Source organism: Enhydra lutris, unplaced genomic scaffold (genome assembly GCF_002288905.1).
Source record: "Enhydra lutris kenyoni isolate GAN:26980312 unplaced genomic scaffold, ASM228890v2 scaffoldscaffold20, whole genome shotgun sequence".
In the NCBI taxonomy this organism is placed as follows: Eukaryota; Metazoa; Chordata; class Mammalia; order Carnivora; family Mustelidae; genus Enhydra; species Enhydra lutris.
In genome coordinates this window covers 32,129,514-32,154,261 of record NW_019154104.1, presented here as the reverse complement: position 1 = coordinate 32,154,261, position 24,748 = coordinate 32,129,514, and the positions used below count along the sequence as shown (strand labels likewise).

At 52.1% G+C, this 24,748-nt stretch overlaps 1 protein-coding gene across 15 annotated transcripts in view; it reads right to left on the bottom strand.

Annotated features, from left to right (window-relative positions):
- The window catches only part of LOC111148551 (kinesin light chain 1), a 57,012-nt gene extending 43,608 nt beyond the window's left edge, over positions 1-13,404 (bottom strand). For 9 of the 15 annotated variants that reach the window (XM_022505200.1, XM_022505204.1, XM_022505199.1 and 6 more), the window contains exon 1: positions 13,162-13,402. The gene's annotated coding sequence lies outside the window, so the exon portion shown is untranslated. Of the gene's footprint in view, positions 1-13,161 lie in introns of all 15 variants that reach the window. The other 6 variants (XM_022505197.1, XM_022505198.1, XM_022505193.1 and 3 more) reach the window with 2 other exon arrangements.
- Between the last annotated feature and the right edge of the window lie 11,344 nt (positions 13,405-24,748).

Here is a 24,748-nt window from a genome sequence, read left to right as displayed (position 1 = left end):
AAAAAAAAAAAAAAAAAAAAAAAGGAACAAAATACTGATACAAACTTCAACACGGCTGGACCTCACAAACATTTACTTAAGTGAACCAAGCCAGACACAGAAGGCCACATACTGGGGCTCCAGGGTGGCTCAGTCCGTCAAGTGTCTGCCTTTGGCTTGGATCGTGATCCTAGAGTCCTGGGATCAAGTCCCAAGTCTCCCTGCTCAGCTGAGAGCCTGCTTCTCCCTCTCCCTCTCTCCCCTGCTCATTCTCTCTCAAAATAATAAATAAAATCTTTTAAGGAAAAAAAAGGCCTGAGGGTTGCCAGGGGGAGGGGCGTAGGGAGAGGGTGGTGGGGTTATGGACATTGGGGAGGGTATGTGCTATGGTCAGTGCTGTGAAGTGTGTAAACCTGGCGAGTCACAGACCTGTACCCCTGGGGCTAATAATACATTATAGGTTTATTAAAAAAAATTTTTTTTAATTATTTTAAAAAAAGAAAAAAAAAAGGCCACGTATTACGTTATTCCATTGATATGAAATGTCCACAGAGACAGGAAACAGATCAGAGGCGCCAAGGGCTGGAGGGAGAGATGGGTGGTGAGTGACTGTTAACTGGTTCATCGGGGTTTCTTTTGGGGGTTTGAGTACCTGGTGAATTCTTTCATATATAAATATTTCAGTAACAGATGCAGAAGTTTTTTGTTTTTTTTTTTTTAAATTAATGATGCACACCAAAGAAAACAAAACATAAAACCCAACTTTGGGATGTAATCTATTTTACCTTTGTCATGAAATCACAGAAAACTTCATTTCTCAATCTTTTTAATCCTATGCTCCCCTTCTGATAAATGAAAGTCTCAAGCCCTCTTCAATTTATTTAGAAATTTCCAAATACATAATACCTTACCTATTGTGACTAAAAAGCAAAGTGACCAATGGTAATATTTTAAGTAAAAATGTACATATGTTTTTGGTTCTGAAGTTTCAGAACAAAAATTATATATACATATTTTATAGGGGGGGAGGGGCAGGCTCCACACCCAGCATGGAGCCTGATGCAGGGCTTGATCTCGCAACCCTGAGATCACAACCTGAGCTGAAATCAAGAGTCAGACACTGAACATACTGAGCCACCCAGGTGCCCCAGAACAAAAATTACATAATGCAAAGTAAAAAGAAGAATATTACTTGCTTAAGAAGAGGTTAAACTGGGGCACCTGACTGGTTGGAAAATCATGTGACTCTTGATCTTGGGGTTTTGAGTTCAAGCCCCACGCTGGGTGTAGGGATTACTTTAAAAAAAAGTGGAAAGGCGGCACCTGGGTGGCTCAGGGGGTTAAAGCCTCTGCCTTCAGTTCAGGTCATGATCTCAGGGTCCTGGGATTAAGCCCCGCATTGGGCTCTTTGCTCAGCAGGGAACCTGCCTCTCTCTCTTTCTCTCTCTCTGCCTGCCTCTCTGCCTACTTGTGATCTTTCTTCGTCAAATCAATAAATAAAATCTTAAAAAAAAAAAAAAAAAAGGAAAAAAAAACAATTCTTGAATTTTCTGATGTTTAGTTTTTGTTTTGGTGAAACAGGTAAGGCTACATAGTGTGGAGGAGGAGTGTCACTTCCCCAGCTTCCATAACAAAGTTAGGGTTCATATTTTAAGCCAAATCCAAAAAGGTCTCCTTGGGGGTCTCAATCATTTCCAAAACATGACATTTTTGGGTAAAAATAGAAATGTTATACCCCTTTGTAGGCTTACAACAGTGAGTCACTTTATTTTCTAAATATAACACTGTAGGGACGCCTGGGTGGCTCAGTTGGTTAAGCGGCTGCCTTCGGCTCAGGTCATGATCCCAGAGTCCTGGGATTGAGTCCCATATCGGGCTCCTTGCTCGGCAGGGAGCCTGCTTCTCCCTCTGCCTCTGCCTGCCTCTCTGCCTACTTGTGATCTCTGTCTGTCAAATAAATGAATAAAATCTTTTAAAAAAATAAATAAATAAATAAATAACTATAACACTGTATTATAATAACAAACGTACTTACCCAACTATACACTGCCTACTCTTTCCCAAATAAGAATCAGGAAATTCTACTCAAGGGAGAATGTGCTCCATCCGGGGAGTCCTGACCAGAAACTTCATCTATGGACCACAAACCGCCAGAGGCAGCAGAGAGACAGAGCCGGCCACAAAGCAGTTCTGGAACGGAAATACTATCGACCCATCATCTTCTACCTGTACCACTGTATCTCCTCCAATCTCATCTTCCTCAAACCTCACCTAACCTAACGTAATCTAACCCTTTTATCTCCTCTTCTAAACTTAAATCACAAGAATAAAATGAATGAATGAATCATACTGGTCTAAAAATCACAAAAATCTGTAAGGTGTATTCAACTGATGAATCACTAAATTCTATCCCTGAAACTAGTAACACAGTATATGTTAACTAAATTGAATTTAAATAAAAAATTTTTGAAAAAAAAGGCATAACTCTCGGCAGATGCCAGCACAGAATGCCAAACGCCTTCCTTACGTATGTTCCTGGAACTTAAATCATGCCCAAAGGAACATGAAAAAGATTAGAAAATCCTGAGTTGTTTGAGTATGACTGAGAAAAACACTGATGTGACTTAATACAAGTTTACTTGTGGAGCAATAAATTTATACTTTTGGCACACACACGAAAAAAAGGCAAAATGTTTTAATACTAAAGACTCCGTAAGTACACCAGCCATTTCTGAACCTGTTTCCATCTTAAAACTATAACCCACTGGATAAAACAAAAGCTTGCCTCTGCCTCTTGGATGAGTCTGTCGCCGACGCCCTTGCAGAACCCAAGGAATAAAGGCTGTCAGGACTCCCTGGGTCCCTTTCCCAGTCAGGCTCAGGAGGCGGCTGCGTGCGGCTGTTCTGAAACCCACCTCCTCTATGTACTCCGCCATAACCTAACCACACTACTGTGCGACGTGTGCAAGCAACCCAGGGAGAGTTCACTTCGCTTGTCAATGACCATGCTGCACCTAAGGAAAGAGTTTTCAAGGCGGCCATGTCCCCCACAGTTGATCAGGTGCCTAACACCCCCCCACCACCGCACCCCTGAGCAATGGCTCCTGGCCATAGCCAGACAGTGGACTAAGTGATTCAATCTGCCCCACAGACCCATCTGTTCAGACGCAAATTTTAAGCATGACAAACTACAGGGAACTACATGAAAACAGAGAACATGCTTCTTCCTAAGTCATGAATGAGTAAGCCCAAATGCTGCAGACGTCTCTATTACAAGTCTCTGGTTGAGCCAACAAAAAGGGAAAACACCTTCATCGGACAGTGTGACTAACAGATTACAAAACAGGGTGTTATGGGAGTCCGGGGCAAAAAAATATAAATACAGAGAGTAAGGGGAGGGAAAGGGTGGCGGGGTGATGGACACCGGGGAGGGTATGTGCTATGGCGAGTGCTGTGAATGGTGTAAGACTAATGATTCACAGACTTGTACCCCTGAAGCAAATAATACATTATATGTTAGTAAAATAAAATAAAATAAAAAATAAATATAGAGAGTATTGATTATGTAGTTAAAAAGCACCATTTTTATTTCAAAATGAAAAACAAATTAACATAATATCGTAACAGGGGCACCTGGGTGGCTCAGTCGTTAAGGCTCTGCCTTCGGCTCAGGTCATGGTCCCAGGGTCCTGGGATCGAGCCCTACATCGGGCTCCCTGCTCTGTGGGGAACCTGCTTCTCCCTCTCCCACTCCCCCTGCTTGTGTTCCACCTCTGTCGCTGTGTCTCTCCCTGTCAAATAAATAAAATCAACAAACAAAAAAAAGACTTCAAGGGTCTCTTACTAAACAGTGAATAAAAATAAAACATAGTATCATAACACAAAATTTACATATTTAAAGTGCTAATCAAAGATACATATATGGAATAGTTTTCTTTCCTAACGAAAGAAAGGCAACTAACAGATTTTTAAGGGGTGGCTGGCTGGCTCAGTCAGGAGCATGAGACTTTTTTTTTTTTTTAGATTTATTTTTGTATTTTGAAAGAGAAACACATGCGCACACACATGGTGGGAGGTGCAGAATGTCAAGCAGACTCCCCACTGAGCACACAGCCTAACACCGGGCTCGATCTCACCGCCCTGAGACCATGACCTAGCAGACACTTAACAGAATGAGTCACCCAGGCGCCCCGAGCATGAGACTCTTGATGCTGGGGTTGTGAGTTCAAGCCCCACACGGAGTGTAGAGATTACTTAAAAATAAAAACTTAAAGGGTGCCTGGGTGGCTCAGTTCGTTAGGCGTCTGCCTTTGGCTCGGTCATGATCCTGGAGTCCCGAGATGCAGTCCCACGTCAGGCTCCCTGCTCAGCAGGGAGTCTGCTTCTCCCTCTAACCCTCTCCCCTCTCATGATCTCCATCTCTCTCATTCTCTCTCTCAAATAAATAAATAAAATCTTTTAAAAAATAAAGTAAAATCTTAAATACAGACACACACACACACACACACGTGTATATATAAATATATATATGGGGAGGGGTGCCTGCACTGTTCAGTCGGTGAAGCGTTTGCCTTCAGCTGAGGTCATGATTGCAGGGTCCGGAGATCTTCAAGGGCTCCTCTGAGGAATCTCTTGCTCCTCAAGGCTCCCTGCTCTGCGAGGAATCTGTTTCTCCCTTGCTCTCTGCCTTCCTCTCTGCCTACTGTGATCTCTGCCTGTCAAACAAATGAATAAAATCTTAAAAAGAAAAAAAAAAAAAAACTTAAATAAAAGAAAGAAAATGAGAAAACAGACAACTCACACCTTTATATCTTTTTGAACCATGAGTTTTTCCAAAAGAGCATTCATCTTTTAATGATTTCAAAACACACAAAATAGAAAGCAGAAACCATATAAAAATTTTAAAAATAGGGGCGCCTAGGTGGCTCAGTGGGTTAAAGCCTCTGCCCTCGGCTCAGGTCATGATCCCAGGGTGCTGGAATCGAGCCCCACATCGGACTCTCCGCTCTGCAGAGAGGAAGCAGGCTCCCTCCTCTCTCTGCCCACCTCCCTGCCTACTTGTGATCTCTCTCTCTCTCTTTGTCAAATAAATAAATAAATATTAAAAAAAAATAAAAAATAGATAAAGTGGAATTCATCAAAATTTAAAATTATTAAAAGGCATAGCCAAAAAGCATATACTGGGAAAAAATATTTGCAACATAAGTACCTGGCAAAAAGACTCATGCTCAAATACATAAGGAATTCCTATACTCAATAATAAAATGACAACCTGACTTTGTAAAAAGGTAAAAGATGCAACAGACACTTCAAAAAAGCAGGTATATTTAAAAAAGCTAATAAGGGGGGGCGCCTCTCTCCCTCTGCTCACGCGCTAGCTCTCTACATAAATAAAGAGAGTTAACGCTGCATCTATCCTGTGAGCAATCTCACACGTAGGTATTTATGCAGAAGAAACTAAAATGTTTGTCCACGTGGTCTCCCACAAGAACAAGGGCCCCCCAAGACGTGCTTCAGGCTTAACTGTATAGGTCCATACAGCACAACACTACTCAGGACTAGAACGGGACCAACCACTGACACAGGCAACAACACGTATGAATTTCAAAAATGTTATGCTGAGTGAAAAAAGCAGAATGAATATAATATTGTATCATCTCATTTATATGAAATTCTAGAATAGGCAGAACTAACCTGCAGTTATAAAAACCAGATCACTGTTGCCAAGGAGTGGTGGGGGGTGACAGATGTTGGCAAGGGGCATGAAGGAATTTTCCGGGCCGTATCTTGATACACATTTATCGAAACAATGAACAATATATTTAAGATCTTGGCACTTCACCATATGTAAATTATACCTCAATTTTTTTTAAAAAGCAGAACTTGCTAACATTAATGTTGAACATATTCAGAGATCATGTTAAGGGTGGTATGGCTGTAGACTGTTGTACATATTCAGCAATCATAACTCCCAACAGTAACTGAAAGATGGTTAAGAATGGTTTTGTTCAGGTGCCTGGGTGGCTCAGTGGGTTAAAGCCTCTGCCTTCAGCTCAGGTCATGATCCCAGGGTCCTGGGTTCGAGCCCAGAATCATGCTCTCTGCTCAGCAGGGAGCCTACTTCCTCCTCTCTCTGCCTGATTCTCAGCCTACTTGTGATCTCTGTCTGTCAAATAAATAAATAAAAATCTTTTTAAAAATTTAAAAAATTTTTTTAAATTTAAAAAAAAAGAGGGCGCCTGGGTGGCTCAGTGAGTTAAGCCGCTGCCTTCGGCTCAGGTCATGATCTCAGGGTCCTGGGATCGAGTCCCACATCGGGCTCTCTGCTCAGCGGGGAGCCTGCTTCCCCCTCTCTCTCTCTGCTTGTCTCTCTGCCTACTTGTGATCTCTGTCTGTCAAATAAATAAATAAAATCTTTAAATAAATAAATAATTTTAAAAAAAGAATGGCTTTGTTCACGGACGCCTGGGTGGCTCAGTCAGTTGGTTAAGCATCTGCCTTCGGCTCAGGTCATGAGCCCAAAGGTCCTGGGATGGAGCCCCGCATCGGGATCCTTGCTCAGCAGGAAGCCTGCTTCTCCCTCTGCCTGCTGCTAACCCTGCTTGTGTTCTTTCTCTCTCTCTGACAAATAAATAAAGTAAAATTTTTTTTAAAAATGGTTTTGTTCTGAGAACAGAATAAAATGAGATGTGGTACGCAGATGCCTCGTCTCCCTCAAGATTCCTGGGCCCTTGCGTACACACGTCTCCCAGTTCATCAAGTCCCTCTAGGTACTGCTGTAAAGGGATTTTGTAGCGGATGTAATTAAGGCCCCAAAACACTTGACCTTAAGAAGGGAGATTAGGGGTGCCGGAGTTAAAGCCTCTGCCTTCGGCTCAGGTTATGATCCCGGAATCCTGGGATCGAGCCCCACATCGGGCTCTCTCATCTTCGGGGAGCCTGCTTCCTCCTCTCTCTCTGCCTGACTCTCAGCCTACTTGTGATCTCTGTCTGCCATATAAATAAATAAAATCTTAAAAAAAAAAAAAACAGACAGAAAAATTATCCGGGTAAACCTGACCTAACCCAATGCCCATTAAATATTTTTTAAGCTTTTTTTTTTTTATAATTTTATTTTTAAGTAATCTCTATACCCAGCATGGGGCTCAAACTCATAACCCCGAGAACAAAAGTCTCATGCTCTTCTGACTGAGCCACCCAGGCATCCCTCATATAAGCCCTTTATTTTTTTTTTCATATAAGCCTTTTAAATCTGGGTCTAGAAGCCACAAAAGAAGTCAGAGATTCAAAGTGTGAGAGGAATTCAGGGTGTGGGAGCTTTTCTACTCTGGCTTCGAAGATGGAGGAGGCCACCTCAAGGAGCTGAGAGAGCCCCCAGCTGACAGCCAGGAAACAAGGAAAGCAGGACACCAATCCTACAACCAGAAGAACTGAATTCTGCCACAACCCCAACAGCCTACGAGAGCCCTGCGAGCTTCGGAAGACAAATGCGGCCCAACACACAACTGCAGACACGTGAGCCGCTCACCCACAGTTAACTGGAATAAACGTGACTGTTTTAAGCCACTAAAATTATAATAATATGTTCCATAATAAGTAGAAATCTAATACAAATTTCATACTACAAAAGCTTTAGAACTTAATATTTTATCAAAAATAAAAGAAATTATGGATGAAACTTGAGGACAATATGCTAAATCAAAATAGTCACAAAAGATCAAATGCTCTACTCTTCGTTCTGGGACTGGGAGTTCGAGCCCCACGTTGGGTGCAGAGATTACTAAAAAAACAAAATAAACTTAAAAAAAAAGACAAATACTGGGGCGCCTGGGTGGCTCAGTGGGTTAAAGCCTCTGCCTTTGGCTCAGGTCATGATCCCAGAGTCCTGGGATCGAGCCCCGCATCAGGCTCTCTGCTCGGCGGGGAGCCTGCTTAAAGTAGACAAATTCATTGAATCAGAAAGTAGAACTGTGTTTGGGGGTAGGGGTAGAGGATGGGAAGTTGTTATTTAATGGACATAGAGTTTCAGTTTTGCAAGATGAAAAGGTTCTAGAGATCTGTTGCACAACCCTGTAAATATCCTTAATTTTTTACCACAATTGTAAAAGAATAGAAATTAACATTTCCTCTCCTGTTTGATTAATACGAATCCTTTTTAAATAGGCAGAGTAAGTGAATTTAAGAAAACACCCCCTTGTGGATTCACCACAGAAATGAAGGCTCAATCAGCTTTTACCGATCACCTACTCTAAGCCAGCCTCAGTGGGGAACACAAGTCCAGTGACAAGGCAGTGCCTGGAACAGTCCACGTGAGACCACAAGCCCACGGAGTCACCGCAGCCACGCGGCATCACCTGGGCTTCTGACACGGAAGAGCCGGCCAAGGACTTCCCCGATGAAGGCAACTGGAGCCTGGCGTCACTGTGATTCCGGACAGCAAGTGGTTCAGCTTGAAATGCGCGAGCACAAATACCTGAATTAGAGGCCTGACAGCACAGCTGTTGGACTCTGGCTTAAGTAACTTGCCCTCTCTGCCCTCAGTTTCACCCACAGTAGAATGGGGGGATTACAGCACCGATTTTACCTGGTTCAGTCTTAACTTCACTACTACACGTTTTATTAGTTGTGGTATAGTGAGCTTCAGAGAAGCTGGGACAAAAACTTCCATGTTATGCAATCAGCCAGGGAACAATCCATGTTTAAAACTGAGGTAACTGCAGTATTTTAGAACAAGGAAATGTCTACTTTACAGACGCACTTAACTCAGCTTAAAATGCTTGTTCTAGGGACGCCTGGGTGGCTCAGTTGGTTGGACGACTGCCTTCGGCTCAGGTCATGATCCTGGAGTCCTGGGATCGAGACCCACATCGGGCTCCCAGCTCCATGGGGAGTCTGCTTCTCCCTCTGACCTTCTCCTCGCTCATGCTCTCTCTCACTGTCTCTCTCTCAAATAAATAAATAAAAATCTTTAAAAAAAATAAAAAAATAAAAAAATAAATGCTTGTTCTATTGATATTTACCTACTCACTTTATGAAGTATGGGCAACATACTAAATGTATTTAAAAGCACAGACCCGGGCACCTGGGTGGCTCAGTGGGTTGATCCTCTGCCTTCGGTTCAGGTCATGATCTCAGGGTTCTGGGATCAAGCCCCACATCCAGCTCTCTGCCCGGCAGGGAGCCTGCTTCCCCCCTCTCTCTGCCTGCCTCTCGGCGCCTACTTGTGATCTCTGTCAAATAAATAAATAAAATCTTTTTTAAAATAAATAAAAGCACAGACCCAAATTGCTTTCATCTGCCTTCAAAAATTAATTAAAACATAATATTGTAATAACTCTGTATGTTGACAAATGGTGACTATGCTTCTCATGGTGAACATGTTGTAATGTCCGTAACTGTTGAATATACCGTGCACTTGAAACTAATACAATACTGTATGTCAACTAAACTTCAATTAAAATAAGTACTTTATTTTTATTTTCTTTTTAATTTCATTTATTTATTTGACAGAGAGACACAGCAAGAGAGGGAGCACAAGCAGGGGGAGTGGGAGAGGGAGAAGCAGGCTTCCCGCTGAGCAGGGAGCCTGATGCGGGGCTTGATCCCAGGACCCCGGGATCATGAACTGAGCCAAAGGGAGATGCCTAACAACTGAGCCACCCAGGTGTCCCAAAATAAGTACATTTTTTAAAAACAGTTAAGACAAAAGTAAATTCTGAATTAATTTTGAGGGAAGAATATATTAACCGTGAGGCTGCAGGGCCGAAAGACAGAAGGATGCCTTAGCACGCCTGCCTTAGGAGGTAATATTCTGAGGAAAAATTTTAAAGGCCACTAATAACCTCCTAGAAGCCAAATCCAAGAGCTCTGTCCATCCAAATCTTCCTTGATCTCTTAGCCAATTTGACACCGACCTCCTCCTCCACCTGCACACAGGGCCACTCTGCAGTCTTTAAGTGTCGGAAGCTCTCGGAAGAGCCCCTGGCTTTCAACAAGGTGATGAGGTCTCCCCAGTCTTGATCTCCAGCCTAAACATTTGTCTTGAGCTCCAGACCTCCATCTCCAACTGCCTACCGGTCCACTTGGGCACCCCAAAAGCACTTCCAACTTAATCTATCCAAAACCAAGCTCACCATCTCCCCCTCCTCCTGTTTTCCCCATTTTGATGGGTGTCACCAGCCGGTGAGCCACCCAAGTTAGAGAAAGGGAAGTAATTCTAGATGCATTCGTTCAATAAACATTTATTAGGCATTTACAAAATCCCTGCCCCGGCGGAGATCATGGGTGTTAAGTCAAAGAGACCAACAGTAAAATGGTAAGGAATATTGTAGTGAGAAGGGCTAGGGTGCGTGGGGAGGCGGGGACCCAGTGACCCGCAGAAGAGCAGGCTCGGGATGAGCCTGCTGTGCGTACCTGAGGGAAGACATGGGGGCCGAGTGCTTTTAGGACACCGGTCAAAACTTAGCAGAGGAGTGACACGTCACTCCAACTTAGATCTAGCAGCTCGCTCTGGCTGTGAACATGGCCTCTCCATCTCTTCTGGACTGCAGCCCTGCCCTTACTCTAGACTGGTCACTCCCAAGTCAGGGCCACCGTAACTCATGAAGCCCTCTCTAGTCCATCTGTACCACTGTTCCTATCATCCCTCCCTTAAGTCAGGAGCTCTCAGTCCTCACTTGGGGCTAACGGCTTCTCATCAAGTCTCATTTGGTTCAAATCACCTGCCATACTAGCTCTGTTACCGCGCTCAAGAATCCGCCAATCCTTTACAAAAAAAAAAAAGAAGAATCCCCCAATCCTCCTTGCCTTCCTTCCCTGATCTTTCCTTTCCACTCTCACCCTTCCTAAATTCAGTCCCCTATACGCCAGCACCAATTCAAGGCCTATGTCCTCCAGGATGGCCATTACCAAATCCCACCCCTCACATTTGGCCAACTGTTCTTTTCTTCGTGTGTCATACCCAGAACCACTTTCTCAGGGCACTCAGCACAGTAGCCAACCTCACCTGCAGTCCCCAACCACTTCCTTTCTCCCACCAGACTATGAGCTCCTAGAGGCCAGCAAGGGTCTTTTATCTCTGTGTCCCCAACTACTTAGCACAGCACCCGCCATTCAGCTGGTTCTCAACAGCCACTTAAGACCATGCTTTCACCATTAAATAGGCTAATCATTTTTATTCTACGTCCTGAAATTTGACACTTAAAACCTGCCTGTACTTCTGTTTGGGATATTACTGATCACGTCCTTGTCATATAAAGTTCTGGTTTCTTATCATATTTCATTTATGTCTCCATGTTACACAAATCCTTCAAATTAATCAATTTTTGACTTTTATAGTCCCATGTGGAAATATACACACTGGCTTATCTATTATCAACATTATGAAACATGCTTAAAAATATATACTTTTTTAAAACATAATTTTAGGGGCGCCTGGATTGTTCAGTAGGTTAAGCCTCTGCCTTCGGCTCGGGTCATGGTCTCAGGGTCCTGGGATGGAGCCGCGCATCGTGCTCTCTGCTCAGCGGGGAGCGTGCTTCCTCCTCTCTCTCTGCCTGTCTCTCTGCCTACTTGCGATCTCTCCCTCTTTGAAATAAAAAATTAAAAATTAAAAAGCAAAATGTATAATTTTAAGTATCTAAAGCTAAGCTTTTATTTATTTTAAAATACTTAAGATACTATCTGCCCCTCCACAGTGGCATCTTCCCCCTCATCCTTCCTGTAGGTTCTGTCCTGACTCCCATGCAGGTCCTTCCACCTTCTCTTGCGTTGTCTAGTGTTTCCAGAAGGCACCTCCAGGCAGAGTGAATGCGCCAGGTCACGGTGAAGTTACCACCCCCGGCCCTCCGCCCGCCTGACTAACACCCCAGGGCTGCCAGGCTCCACTGCACCATGATGTTGCATTCTCTGATGAGGGAGAAACCGGCTCTTAGGAGGGCCTGGCCTCCCACATGCAGCTCCCCACAATCTGAACTTTTTAATATTTAGTATCACTGTATGCTTACACATAGGTAGGAAACAGAACAATGAAACCGCATTTCCCACCCTAATGGAAGCTTGCTGCCAATCCCTGGAAGAGGTAAATCCAGAACTGTGACAAGATCAGGAGACTTAAGAACCTCGCCCCAGTTTCCCATCGGGTCTTCACCCAACTTGTGCATGTACGCTGAGCTAAGGACTCTGATCAATAGCTTAGTCACGCTATACCCAGAAATCCTCAGAATTTAACCAGAGCAGGGAATCAAAGAACTGCCCTTCTACATGCCAGTGTAAACAGAGTACCGCAATTTCCCGTGTTCTCACACTTTTTACAGACATTTCTGCAAGTACTCCTTATCCAACGCTGAACACGAATTCCCGATGTGCTGTTTCAACAGCTCCATCACGGAACTGCCCGGTCTACAAACCTTACGTTCTTCAGGAAACCACCCCGACCCCCAGGCACTGAGGCTACTTTTCCGATGCTGTCGGGTTTCACGGGCAGAGGCGCACCGACTTGGCCACCGCTTCGCGGCTGCCGCAAGCGCAGCGGTGCGAGCGACGCCAGCCCAGGTGGACACCGGACGAAGCGTTTCGCGTCTGGCAATTGCAAGACGGGGATCGCCGAGGAGGCTCGCGAAACCGGCCCCGCGCCAGGGACCCCGCCCCGCGCCAGGGACCCCGCGCGCTCCCCGCCCGCCCGGCAGCCCGTCCCCGCGAGCTGACAGGCGCGCCCGCCCAGGGCGGTGCCGCGGGAGAGGGCGGGGGCCGGAAGGAAGAGGGAGGACTCGGACAAAGCCACCCGGCCGGCCGCCCCTCCCCGCGCGCCGCGCTCCCAGGCACTGCCGTACCCACCCCCCCAGTCGCGCGGCCCGGGGGTCCGCAGCTGTTCCCGCGAGCCGCCGCCCCGCGCGCAGCGCGGCCGAGCCGGGGTGCGGGGCCGGGGACGCGCCGAAGGGACCGTCCACGCGCAGGGGCCTGGGCCGCAGACCGGGTTGGGGAAGGGGCTGTGTCCGCGGGTGAAGTCTCGGAGTGGCCGCGTCGCGGGGGAGGACCGCGGAGGAGGACCCGGGCGGGGCCGGGCCGGGGAAGAAGATCCGCCGCGGACGGAGTCAGGGCGGGGGCCGGACGACTACAGTCGGGAGCGGCCGTGCGGGAGGACGGGGGACCGGGGCGCGGCCGGGAAGGGGGCCGAGGACTCACCGTGCTGCTCCCGCGGGGCCGCGCGCTCGCGCTGTCAGCTCCGAGAGGTCGCGGGGCGCGTGCGCGGAGCAGGACCGCGCGGGGCCCGCAGCCTCGGCTGCCTCAGACGCGACGCCGCGGTCACGAACGAGGGGCCCCGGCGCGGCCGCCCCGCAGCATCCTCGGCCGCCCGCGAGCGCTGTCCCCTGCGGCTCCTCCCCGCGCCCGCCTGCTCCGCTCAGCTGCTGCTCCGCCGCTCCCGCCGCCGAAAATGGCGTCTCGGCGTCCCTCCCCCGGCTCGGCGCTCCCGCCCCACAATGCCGCGCGCCGCCGTGACGTCACCGGCCCGCCGCTGGGGGGCGGGGCGCGGCGCGGAGCCCCGCGGACGCGCAGGAAGGGGGCGCTGGGGCGGGGCGGCACCGCCCTGGATAGCCGCGCCCGCGTCCCTCGCTCCTGCGCGCTCGTCTCCCGAGGGCTGGTCACTGTGTGCCAAGCCCGGTCTTCACGCGTGCGACTCCCGGGAGCCCGCAGGAGGGGCCCTGAGGGCCCGGCTACCCCGGAGGCCTCTCCGGGAAAGGGAGTCTGGGTCGAGACCCGGGCCGCGCGCACATCGTTGGTCCCTCGCTGCCCCAGGATCCTCGAGAATCAGAGCTCCAGAGGAGCCTCCAGGCGCTCCCCTCGGCCACTCAGGCCTCGCACGAGCCGCCCCGCCAGGGCCTGGCCAGGGCAGAGCTGCCGGCCCCGCAGCCGCCCCCCGCGCGTGGCGGCCGCGCCCCGACCTGCAGCCCCCGCCTGAAGGGCAGTCGTTGCAGGCGGGAGAGCGCGCCCGGCCTCCGGCCGCTGCATCCTCGCGCGGCAGGCCTGACTCAGCAGCCAGCCCGGAGCACGCAGGCCGGCTCCGGGGAAGGCGCGGCGGAGCTCACCCGACCACCCCCCCCCCCCCCGGGCGCTGCGGCCGCGCCAGGTGCGGGGCCCTGCGGCATTGTTCGCCCGGAGGCCTCAGCCGCGCACTTGCTGTCCAACCGCTGCGCTCTTCAAACTGGCCAGGCCGGCCCCCACGGCCGTTCTGACCCTGGAGTGACACAGTCTCCGCGCGAGTCAGGGGGTGCGACCACGGTGTCAGCGCTATGGTGCTATGGTGTCAGCGCGGAAAGGCCAGCCGGGAGCGGCGAGGGGGAAGCAGTCAGACCACCTTCCCACGCTCCCTTAGTGATCTGGCCCCACGGCAGCGAGGCTGCCACCTGCTCTTCTACAGGCCCTGAGGGGCTGGGCACTGGCCGCCATCAGGTGCCCTAGAGAAGAGAGGAGCAGGAAGGCTCCTTTCTCTATGACTCTGGGCTTAGCGATTGTCCCCTCCACTCACCCAGAAACCTGAGATGCTTGATGTCCTCTTGTAATGAGTCGTCTCCTGCATATTGCTGAGGTCCATCCCTCTCCATCCCCACTGCTGTCACTCTGTTTAGGCTTTATTATTATCTCGTTCTTTTATTCTCTCAACAAATACTTGTTGAGCAGCAGTGATCCCCACCATGAGAGCCAAGGTGTGCTGGTAAAGAGGATAGGTAAGACCCCGCGCCAGCTCACATAGTGCCTGCTGCGCGTAGAAAAGTAAGGTAAGGGTGGGGCGGAGTGAACGCCTAAGTGACCGGAAGGGGCCTAAACTGAGCTAAACGGGGAGGGAGAGCACTCCAGGCAAAGGTCCTTAGGCAGGGATGAGTCTGGAGTGATGGGGAGAGGGAGAAAAGGCCAATTCATCCACCACCTCTGCAGGTCCCCTAAATGGGATCCTGCTACTTCCCTCGTGGAAATGTTGTCATGTACCCATCGTCCGGGGCCAGGGGCTGGGGCACAGGCATTTCGGGCCGTCCTCACTCAGAGTCTCATACCGACACTAACAATCACCCACCATCGCTGGGCAGCCCTGGGCATTCTCAGCGGCTTTCAATCCTCTGATCCTCAGGAACTCCGAGAGAGGCACTGCTACCCCCATGGTTTGCTTGCTGCTTCCAAGGATTAACTCGTTTCTGGGAATCAGAAGGGAGCCACTCTACACTTCCTTTGTGGGCACTAGCAGAGCTGAGGAGAGCCTTTGTGCTGGAAAGCCTCAGCAAGGCTACTCGGGGGTGGCAAATCCATTCTCTGTCCTCCCCACAAACCTAGAGGACCGGGACCCTGGGAAGCACACACCGGTTGGCACGAGTCCTGGTGGCCTTGAGCATCCTTGTTACCAAGAGCCTGCTGGACTAGCCAGGGTCCCAGGGGGTCAGCCAGGGTCCTGGAGGGTGGGGCTGTGGTCCACAGGGCAGCACTGGACCTTTGGAGCAGGCTCCCTCCTTGCTCCCTTAAGCGCTCTCCCCTTTTGAAAAAAGGCAGCCTGTACAGGTGGGCCACCTCCTTCTCCTCCTCTGTCTCTGTCTCTCCTTCCTCCTGCTTTCCCCAAACGTAGATGCCTTGTCCTCTGCCCTCCTTCCCCTCCTTCTCTGACCCTTTCATTTCCCAGTTGTGAAAGCAGAGAGATCAGCAGACAGCCTGGAGACTGAAACTGGGGCTGAGGCTGTACAGAGTACAGATTTGGAGGCGCCTACAGGACCCAGATGAAGCCAAGGCTGAAGTCCCCTGGTCAAGGAAGAGTGAAAACAGCCACACGCCAGACTCCTGCTGCTGACCAGGCACCTGGGAGTCAGGGATGACTCAGGAGTGTACAATCCCGAGATTTACTGAGTCCCACTGGTGTCAGGTGTGAAGCTGGGCAGGGGGAGAACAGACACCCCTGCACGGGCCAGCTGCTGTGGAGCTGAGATGGAAAGCGCAGCACTGTCTCAGATGCTGCGGGTGGGTGGTTCTGTGACCCTCAAGGGTCAGGGGATTCCTTGGAAGAAGGACATTGACATGGCAAGAGGGAAGGACCCGGCCGCTGAAGCCCAGTGATAGAAGTGTAGGGAGGAAACCAGGTCCGACACAAAACGAAGGGCACAGTCAATCATGGGTCTCAGCTGAAGCATGGAGAGGGGTCCTCCATGCTTCTCACTGTAACTGTCTGTGGATGTCTCTATCCAGGAGCAGCCCTTTGGAGGAGGATGGGATGCTGGGATTTCCCTTTGATCCCCAGGGGTCTGCTGCCCAGTGGATACCCCAGTCCATTAGGGTCTAAGGAGGAGAGGGTGGGGGGAAGGAGTCCCCAAAGCCTGCAGCGTGGGGGGGTGGGAAGTCATTCTTGGGTGAGTGTCCTCGATCCGGTTGGGGCGACCTGTCCCGGCGGTCCCGGCCAGAGAAGGGGGGCCCGCGCACCCCTGGAGAGACAGGCAAGGAAGAGGGTAAGCGCAGGTTGTGTGGGCGGTACCCCCCAGCTTCCCGCGGTCCCGCTGTGCTTCCTCCCCGACGCTCCCACCCGGTTCCGCCCCATTTCAGCTTGGGCACCGCCCCCAACTCCTGACCTGGGAGCCTCCCCTCGCCCCCTCAGCATGGGCACCGCCCACATGCACACTTCTGACCTAGGAGCCTCTCCCACGACCCCTTCAGCCAGGGCACTGCCCCACCATGCCCCTCCAGCGCTGAGCCACCTCCCGCTCCTCCAGCATGGAAACCGCCCCCCACGCCCTCTCCAGCCTGGGGACCGCCCCCCCACACACCCCTGATCTGGGGGGCCTCCCCTGGCCCCCTCCAGCCTGAGTACCGCCCCTCCACGTCCCCTCCAGCACGGGAGACGCCACGACCACCCCCGCACCCCACCCAGGTCCAAGCTGAGTCTGGCCACCCTCAGGTCTCCGCGAGACTCGGACATGGTGGCCCGCACGCCAGGCGCAGGAGGGGCGGCCAGGCCTGGCCTCGGGACCGGAACCCGGGGCCGGGGCTACTCTGGGCTGGGCAGCCTCGCTCTCCGCCCAGGTCACACCCTCTCTGGTCCTGAGGCTCAGCTTCGGAAAACAACCTTTACCGGATTTGAGGGGTGTTTTTCCTTTAAGGAACTGGAGCCCAAGCAGGGACATTAAGCTGCTGGGACTGCTGCCGCAAGGCCAGCGAGAACAGCAGCACTTTGGGTGGAAGGAGGAGGACCCTGAGCCTCTCTTGCTCCCATTTCTCTCTGAATGTAGGGCAAGTTAGGCCTGGGTCCTGCTTGGGGAAGCCTGACTGCCCAGGGGTGCCCAGGGTCCCCAGAGAGAATGACCCAGGCCCATGGCACTGCTGACTCGCCCCTGCCCTCCTGCAGTCCCGGCCAGCCTGTTTCCCCAGGAGTGAGGCTGCCCATTCCTGGCCCCAGCCAGGAGCTCTTCACTGTTGTGAAACCCTGCACTGCCCTGCAGAGACGCCCCGCCATCCTGGCGCCCGGAGCCCATTTCCGGCTGGCCCTGGGGACACCAGGCCGTAAGGGAAGCTATCCTGGATGGTCTAGCCCCTCACACAGCCCTGTGTGTAGGGCCCAGGATGTCTCCAGATGGGGACTGACGCTCGGACGCAGGCAAGAAGGGCAGCGGTCCTGCTCGAGAAGCAGCACCACAGTCGAGTGTGTGTTTGCACACTCAGCACCCACTGGGGAGCCAAATGTGTCTCTGCACCAGAGCCGTGACACTCCCAGTGCCCAGGAGACTAGCCTATGACATGCCCTCTCACAGAACCACGAGGCAAATGAGAAGACGTGCTGGATTTCCACAGTACGTGGCCTGCAGACCTGAGCCATTTTATGCGACATCTAAAAGGGTAACGCCCGCACCTGGGAGAGGGCAGAGCGTCTGTTACAGAAACAATGGGGTCTAGTGTGATGAACGTGATGAGAAACCAGCACTGGGAGCTGGGCACCTGGGATTAGGCACAGGTCGTGGAAAACGGACATTCTCCTTGGGGATCCCACCCATTTTATTATGAAAATATTCAAACGTGTAGAAAAATACGTAGAGTGCACGCTGTGCACTACAGTCAACCTCTCGCCCTGTTTATCCTGTCCCTGATTTCTCCAGCCCTCCCGCTCCACCCCTACACCCGGCATGTGTGTCTCATGAATGGAGCCCGGCGTTTGTTTCTCGGGGAGCATTTCCACGATGAGCGCGTGTGAAACACGCACGTCCAAAGTTACCATCCAGCTGACATGTGTCCCTGAAGCCTATCGGGAGGTGGACTGCTGACCCCTCCCTCACGCCCCTTTGCAGTCACTGTTCTGTTCTCTGTTTTGTTTACTCTAGTTTAGTTTTGCCTGCTCTGGCGTTTTACAGAAAGAGAATCCCACAGTGTGTGCCTTTTGGGCCCAGCCCCTGTCACTCAGCCTGCAGCGTTTGTGCCGGCCCATCCTGCCGCTCCCCTGTATACGGGCCAGCTCTGGTTAACAAGAATAGAGCTGACCGGGGCGCCTGGGTGGCTCAGTGGGTTAAGCCGCTGCCTTTGGCTCAGATCATGATCTCAGGGTCCTGGGGTCGAGCCCCACATCGGACTCGATGCTCAGCAGGGAGCCTGCTTCCCTCTCTCTCTGCCTGCCTCTCTGCCTACTTGTGATCTCTCTCTCTCTCTCTGTCAAGTAAATAAATAAATAAATTTTTAAAAAGATTATATTATTTTATTTATTTATTTGACAGAGAGAAATCACAAGCAGGCAGAGAGGCAGGCAGAGAGAGAGGGAGAAGCAGGCTCCCTGCTGAGCAGAGAGCCCGATGTGGGGCTCGATCTCAGGATCCTGAGATCATGACCTGAGCCGAAGGCAGAGGCTTAACCCACTGAGCCACCTAGGCACCCAAATAAATAAAATCTTTAAAAAAAAAAAAAAAGAATAGAGCTGATCTGAGCTCCCTTGCCTGAGTCTCTGGGAAACACACGTTTTCATTTCTCTGGAGTGAATTTCTAAGAATGGAGCTACTAGCCACCGGGAGGTGTATGTTTCATTTTCTCAGAGACTTCCAGACCTTTTCCCTAAGCACCTGGCAGTTTCCCGACCCGGCAGTGATGCAGAAGCAGTCCGCGCATGGCAGCTTGCTGTATGGGACATCCTAGAAGAGATGTCCTACCACAAGGGATAGTCAGCACCTCCTCTCCCAAGGCTCCCAAGCAGGTAGGAATGGGAGAGGCTCGGAGGGCTGCCTCTCAGCGGCTGGGGCAGGGTCCCCACCCCTGGACGACACACATGGTGGCTGGGAGCCTGGAAGCTTCCTATTAGGAAGGGACAGACTTCCTCAGTGACAGCCCAGCCCCTGAGGTACAAAAGGCCCTGCAAAGCCATGATTTAAAATGTTGGACTACGTGCTCCACCAGCCACCATCTTGGGAGAGAAGACAGAGAACGAGTGGGCGGACTTAGGATGGGCCCTCTGGCGGGGACCATTCAAAGGCTCCGACACTCCCATGCCTGACGACATCTTCCAAACATGGCCAAGTCCATCAACATCTTCCATCCCACACATTCTTCTTACAATGTGACTTGGAAACGCCTCCCATGGAGAGGTGGAGTCTCTGTCCCCTTCCTTGACTGTGGGTAAGCTGGCGTACAGTGGAAGTGACACAGTTAAAGGGGGCCCCTGTCTCTAGCTGGTTCTCTGGGGAAGCTCGCTCTTGGGAGTCAGCCCCGCACTGCTGGGAGGAAGCCCATGCAGGCACACGGGAAGACCACGTAGAGATCGCTTGTGCGGGTGCTCCGCTGACAGCCGGTGTCGCCGTCAGAGATGTGAGTGAACATGCCCCTGGTTGTGTCGCTCCAGCCTTTGAGACAGAGGAACAGTCCTCGATGTGTCCACTCCAAATCCTTGACCACGCAGTCTGAGCCCAACAAACTCAGAGGGATGGTTTGGGATGGTTTGTTACAGTGGTAGTAACTGGCACATTGTCTGACATTCTCTGTCCCCCCAGCACACTCCCAGCACATGGCCTTTCGTGAGCCGCCACCTGGGGGTTAGGGGACATCCATTAGGAATACAAATAACCCGGGGCGCCTGGGTGGCTCAGTGGGTTAAAGCCTCTGCCTTTGGCTCAGGTCATGATCTCAGGGTCCTGGGATCGAGCCCCACATAGGGCTCTGCTCAGCGGGGAGCCTGCTTCCTCTCTCTGCCTGTCTCTCGGCCTACTTGTGATCTCTATCTGTCAAATGAATAAATAAAATCTTTAAAAAAAAAAAAAAAGAATACAAATAACCCTGTCAGACGCCCCAGCACCTTTTTTTTTTTTTTTTAAGATTTTACTTATTTATTTGACACAGAGAGAGAGAGAGAGAGGGCACAAGTAGGGGGAGTGGCAGGCAGAGAGAGAGGGAGAAGCAGACTCCCCGCTGAGCATGGAGCCCCATGAGGGGCTGGATCCCAGGACCCCAGGATCATGACCTGAGCCGAAGGCAGACACTTCAAGACTGAGCCACCCAGATGCCCCAACCCCAGCAACTTCCTCCCCACCACGGCAGAGGTGAGGCTGATCTCTGTGGCTCCCATCAAGATGTGTGGTGAGGTGATGGGCACAGAAAGTGTTAAAGGAGGCAGCAGCAGAAAGAGAATGGAACCGAATTCCGTCCTGAATTAGGACCCGTGAGGACCCACACTTGGCTGGAATCAGGAGATCGGGCCACAGCCCTAGTTGTCGATGGTGTGATCTCATCTGTTCCCCTGTAAAGTGGGGGTGATCACCCTGTCCACCCGCCTCCTAGGAACATCATGAGGGTCTGTGGGCAGGAACTGGCCCTGGGTTCCACCCCAATCCCTGGGGGGCACCTGTGCCAATGGCTTGGGGGTGCCTTCTGGGGAAAGGGGCTCAGCCAGAAGTTGGAGTCTCCTATAGCCACCACACCACTGGGGCAGGCTGGGGCTGCTCTTTGTCTGGGGCCCAGAGCCCAAGGATGGCAGGAGGTTCCAAAGCCTGGGCTATTGCCCCAACTGCCCTGTACCCTTCGCCTCCAAGGTCACAGATGGACTCATGGGCCTCACTGTGTTGGGTCCTCTCCCGGTTCTGCTCCTATCTACCTCCTCCAGGCAGCCTCCCAGTCCTCTCTCCCAGGGACCCTGCTGGCCTCCGCTCTGCACTCCCCACAGAAGGCCGCCCCAGAGGGTGGTCACCAGGCCTTTTCTCTTGCTTATCAGGCACCCCACAGGCCCTGCTTCTGCAGAACTCTGGAGCCCAAGCCCCCACAATATGTTAGCCAACCCCGTCTCTGCCTTCGATGGCTGTGATTCCAGAAGGGACAGTATCTGCTCAGGGACAGAACGGGGCTCTTCAGACGCACAGATGGAGAGCGCCTTCCCGTTTTCAGACAAAAATAGCCACGCAGGTGCCAAGTCTGTCCCCGAATCAGCACAGGCTGCTCTGGCCCGGATGCTATCCATCTCTACGAGGAGGAGACTTCGGGGGGAGCTTTAATCGCTGGGTGCCTGACAGCTGCCGACCGCATGGCTCCAGGTGCTCCCTCCGCAGGACACAGCCTCCTCCCTGCTCTTCCTGGTCCTCAGACCAGGTCCCTCCCAGCTGTTCAGTGTTCTGGGGCACAGACCACACGTAATCCCTTTGCTATCTCCTGCCCCTCCCCAGGGCCTAGGCAGCTTCTCAGTAAGTGGAGCTCAGCTGAATGAAAAGGGGAACAAGAACACCCCAGGAGGTGGATTTCACACCTCCTGATGGAAATCCTGGTCTTCATCTGCTCACCCCTCCCCAGTTCCACCTGCAGGGGGCCTTGAACTTCTGGATCCTGCCAAGGGGGTGGGGGGCTCTGTGTCCTGTGGCTTTCTAGCCTCTGCCTCTAGCTGGTATGTTATCCAGTCTCAGCCTGGCTCCCTTCGTGGGAGCAGAAATTGCTACCGCAGTCCCAGCATCACACCTTTGCACCTCAAACCGGAAGGATGGAGCCTCCCACCCCCCACCCATCAATCAATGTCCCAGGTCAGAAGCCCACTGGGACCCCCGCCTGGCCAGGAGCACAGCTTGCACTGCTTGACTTAGCTGACGGGGCCCACCCTGGGAAGGGGCTGCTGCAGGGTGGGGAACGGGGAGGGGAGGCTGGGGGCAGCCACAGTCCTCCCTGCAGGTGGCTCTCTGAGCTCACTCAGCCCTGTTCCCTCGGGCAGCATCCCAGGGGCGGGGGTGCAGCAGGGCACCTCCAAGACCAGACTGTCCACGCCAACACTGGTCTGGCTCACCCAGCTGGGTTGTGAAAGCCCCCTGGGGCCCGTGTCCCACCCTGGGCTGGCTTCCTCGTTCCCTCCCGCAGCTCCTGGATGCCCGTCACGCCTGTCTACGTAGGAAGTGCAATTATGAACACTGGTTTGTTTTTCTTTTTAAAAAAGATTTTATTTATTTATTTGACAGAGAGAGAGATCACAAATAAGCAGAGAGCCTGGCAGAGAGAGGGGGAACCAGGCTCCCTGCTGAGCAGAGAGCCCGAGGCAGGACTCAATCCTAGGACCCCGAGATCATGACCTGAGCCGAAGGCAGAGGCTTTAACCCCCTGAGCCACCCAGGCGCCCATGAATACCATTCACACAAGTTTCTTCTCTTAGTAGATGTCCTGGTCCCCGTATGCTCTGGTGGATTCACAATCATGCTTGGAAGAAGATGGTCACTTACCTCCTCCCATCAGAATCGTCTCTGTGTTGGCCGAGCCCAAGCCACATGACTCCAGAAATGCTCAGGAGAAAGGGCACCTGGGGGCAGGAGGCCAGCCAAAGATGGGCTTCGAGGGTCGCCCCGGGAGCAGCGGACCCCCAGCCCACCCAGGCAGCCACTGCACGTGTCCCTGCGCAGAGGTAAAGGCCAGGCCTGGGGAGACCAAGCCAGGCAGACCCAGGCCCAGCCGCCCCCAGAGAAGGCTGGCTGTGAGCCCAGCATGCATTCGGTATCCTGGGACGAATTCTGCCAGGCTCTGCTCAGTTCTGCGGGGTAGAAGGGGGAACAAGGTCGACACCAAGGAAGGAAATGCACAAATGCATATATTCTCACAACGGGCTAAAAAGGAAAAACCCCAGCCTTCAGAGAGTCTGGGGGCAAGCATCCCTTGGCTGGGCTGTGCCTGGGCCCCTGTCCACTTCCAGAGCACAGAAGCTCTGCACAGACAACCCTTGTCCTGTGTGCTCACACCCTTTCTCCATGAGCACCATCCCACTTTACAGATGGAGAAACTGAGGGTAGGAGAGGGGAGACCAGTGGCTGGACCAAAGTCGAGGGCCCACTTCAGTGGTTCGGGAAGATTAAAGTATTTTCGCATGTCCTCAGCTCTGGAGGCGAGATTCAGAAAGAGATCTGGCAGGGCTCGTGGAAATTTTCATCTATTGATTCCTTCTAGAAGCTGCTGATCCATCAGACATAAATCTCATTCCCCTTTTCCAGGACTGCACATCAACTCCACCTTGTTCCAAAACACCGTCAGCTCCTTCTGCCACGGTCATTAGCTCTAAGTCGGGAACCCGTCAGAGTAGGCCTGCAGGAGCTGCTGTGACAAATGGCCACAAACAGGGGGACCCAAACAACAGCTGTCTCTCCTCTCACAGTTCTGGAGGCCGGACCTCAGAGACCAAGCTGCAGGCAGCACTGGTGCCCTCCGAGGCTCGAAGTGAGGAGCGTTCCAGGCCCGTCCACCTCCTGGCGGTGCCACGAGCCCCTTGGCTCAAAGACACATCAGTGCAGCCTCTCTCCTTGTCACATGGCCTTCCGTGGACCTGTGTCACAGATCTCCCTCTCCTTTCTAAGGACACTTGTCATTGGATGTTGGGCCCCTCCTAAATCCAGAATGATCCCATCCCGATATCCTTAATTACATCTGCAGAGTCCTTGTTGCCCGGTGAGGGCATGCTCCTGGGTACAGGACTCAGGACGGGGACACATCTGGGAGTCCCACTACGGTCAGCCCATCTCCGGGAAACAGACTGCTGACGCTTCATTCTACAGATGAGGCAAATGAGAGGTGGAAGGTTCTCAGTGTGGATCCGTCCTAGAGCCTGGGACGTGACCTGTCCCCGGCTTGTCCTGGCAGATGTTGTTTTGGGGACAGTCAAGACGGTCCGATGCTGCCTTGCCTGCTCCGGGAAGGTGAGCCGAGGGCTGCTTTTCCTGTGTTGGCCACGCCCGTGGAGGAAACTCCTAGGAGAAACAGAGAGTAGACTGGCAGGTGCCAGCGGCTGGGGTGGGGGACTCAATCTGGAAATGTTCAGTGACGGGCTAAGGAGCTCCCCTGCCGAAGCTCGGCTGGAGTGTCACCCCGTGAGGCCAAGCCCTCCTGCAGCTCAGTCCTGGTGTCGGGTGAGGGCTCTCTGGGGTGAGGGCTCTCTGGGGTGAGTGTTCTCTGGGGTGAGGCTCTCCGTGAGGGTCACACTCGCCCAGCCCCTCTCCAGCAGCACGGCCCAGTGGGAAACTCCTGTGAGCCACAGTGTCATTTAAAGTGGCCTTGTAGGGGCACCTGGGTGGCTCAGTGGGTTAAAGCCTCTGCCTTCGGCTCAGGTCATAATCCCAGGGTCCTGGGATCGAGCCCCGCATAGGGGCTCTCTGCTCAGCGGGGAGCCTGCTTCCTCCTCTCTCTCTGCCTGTCTCTCTACCTACTTGTGATCTCTGTCTGTCAAATGAATAAAAAAAAAAAAAAAAATCTAAAAAAAAAATAATAAATAAATAAATAAAGTGGCCTTGTAGGGGCGTCTGGGTGGCTCAGTGGGTTAAGCCTCTGCCTTCGGCTC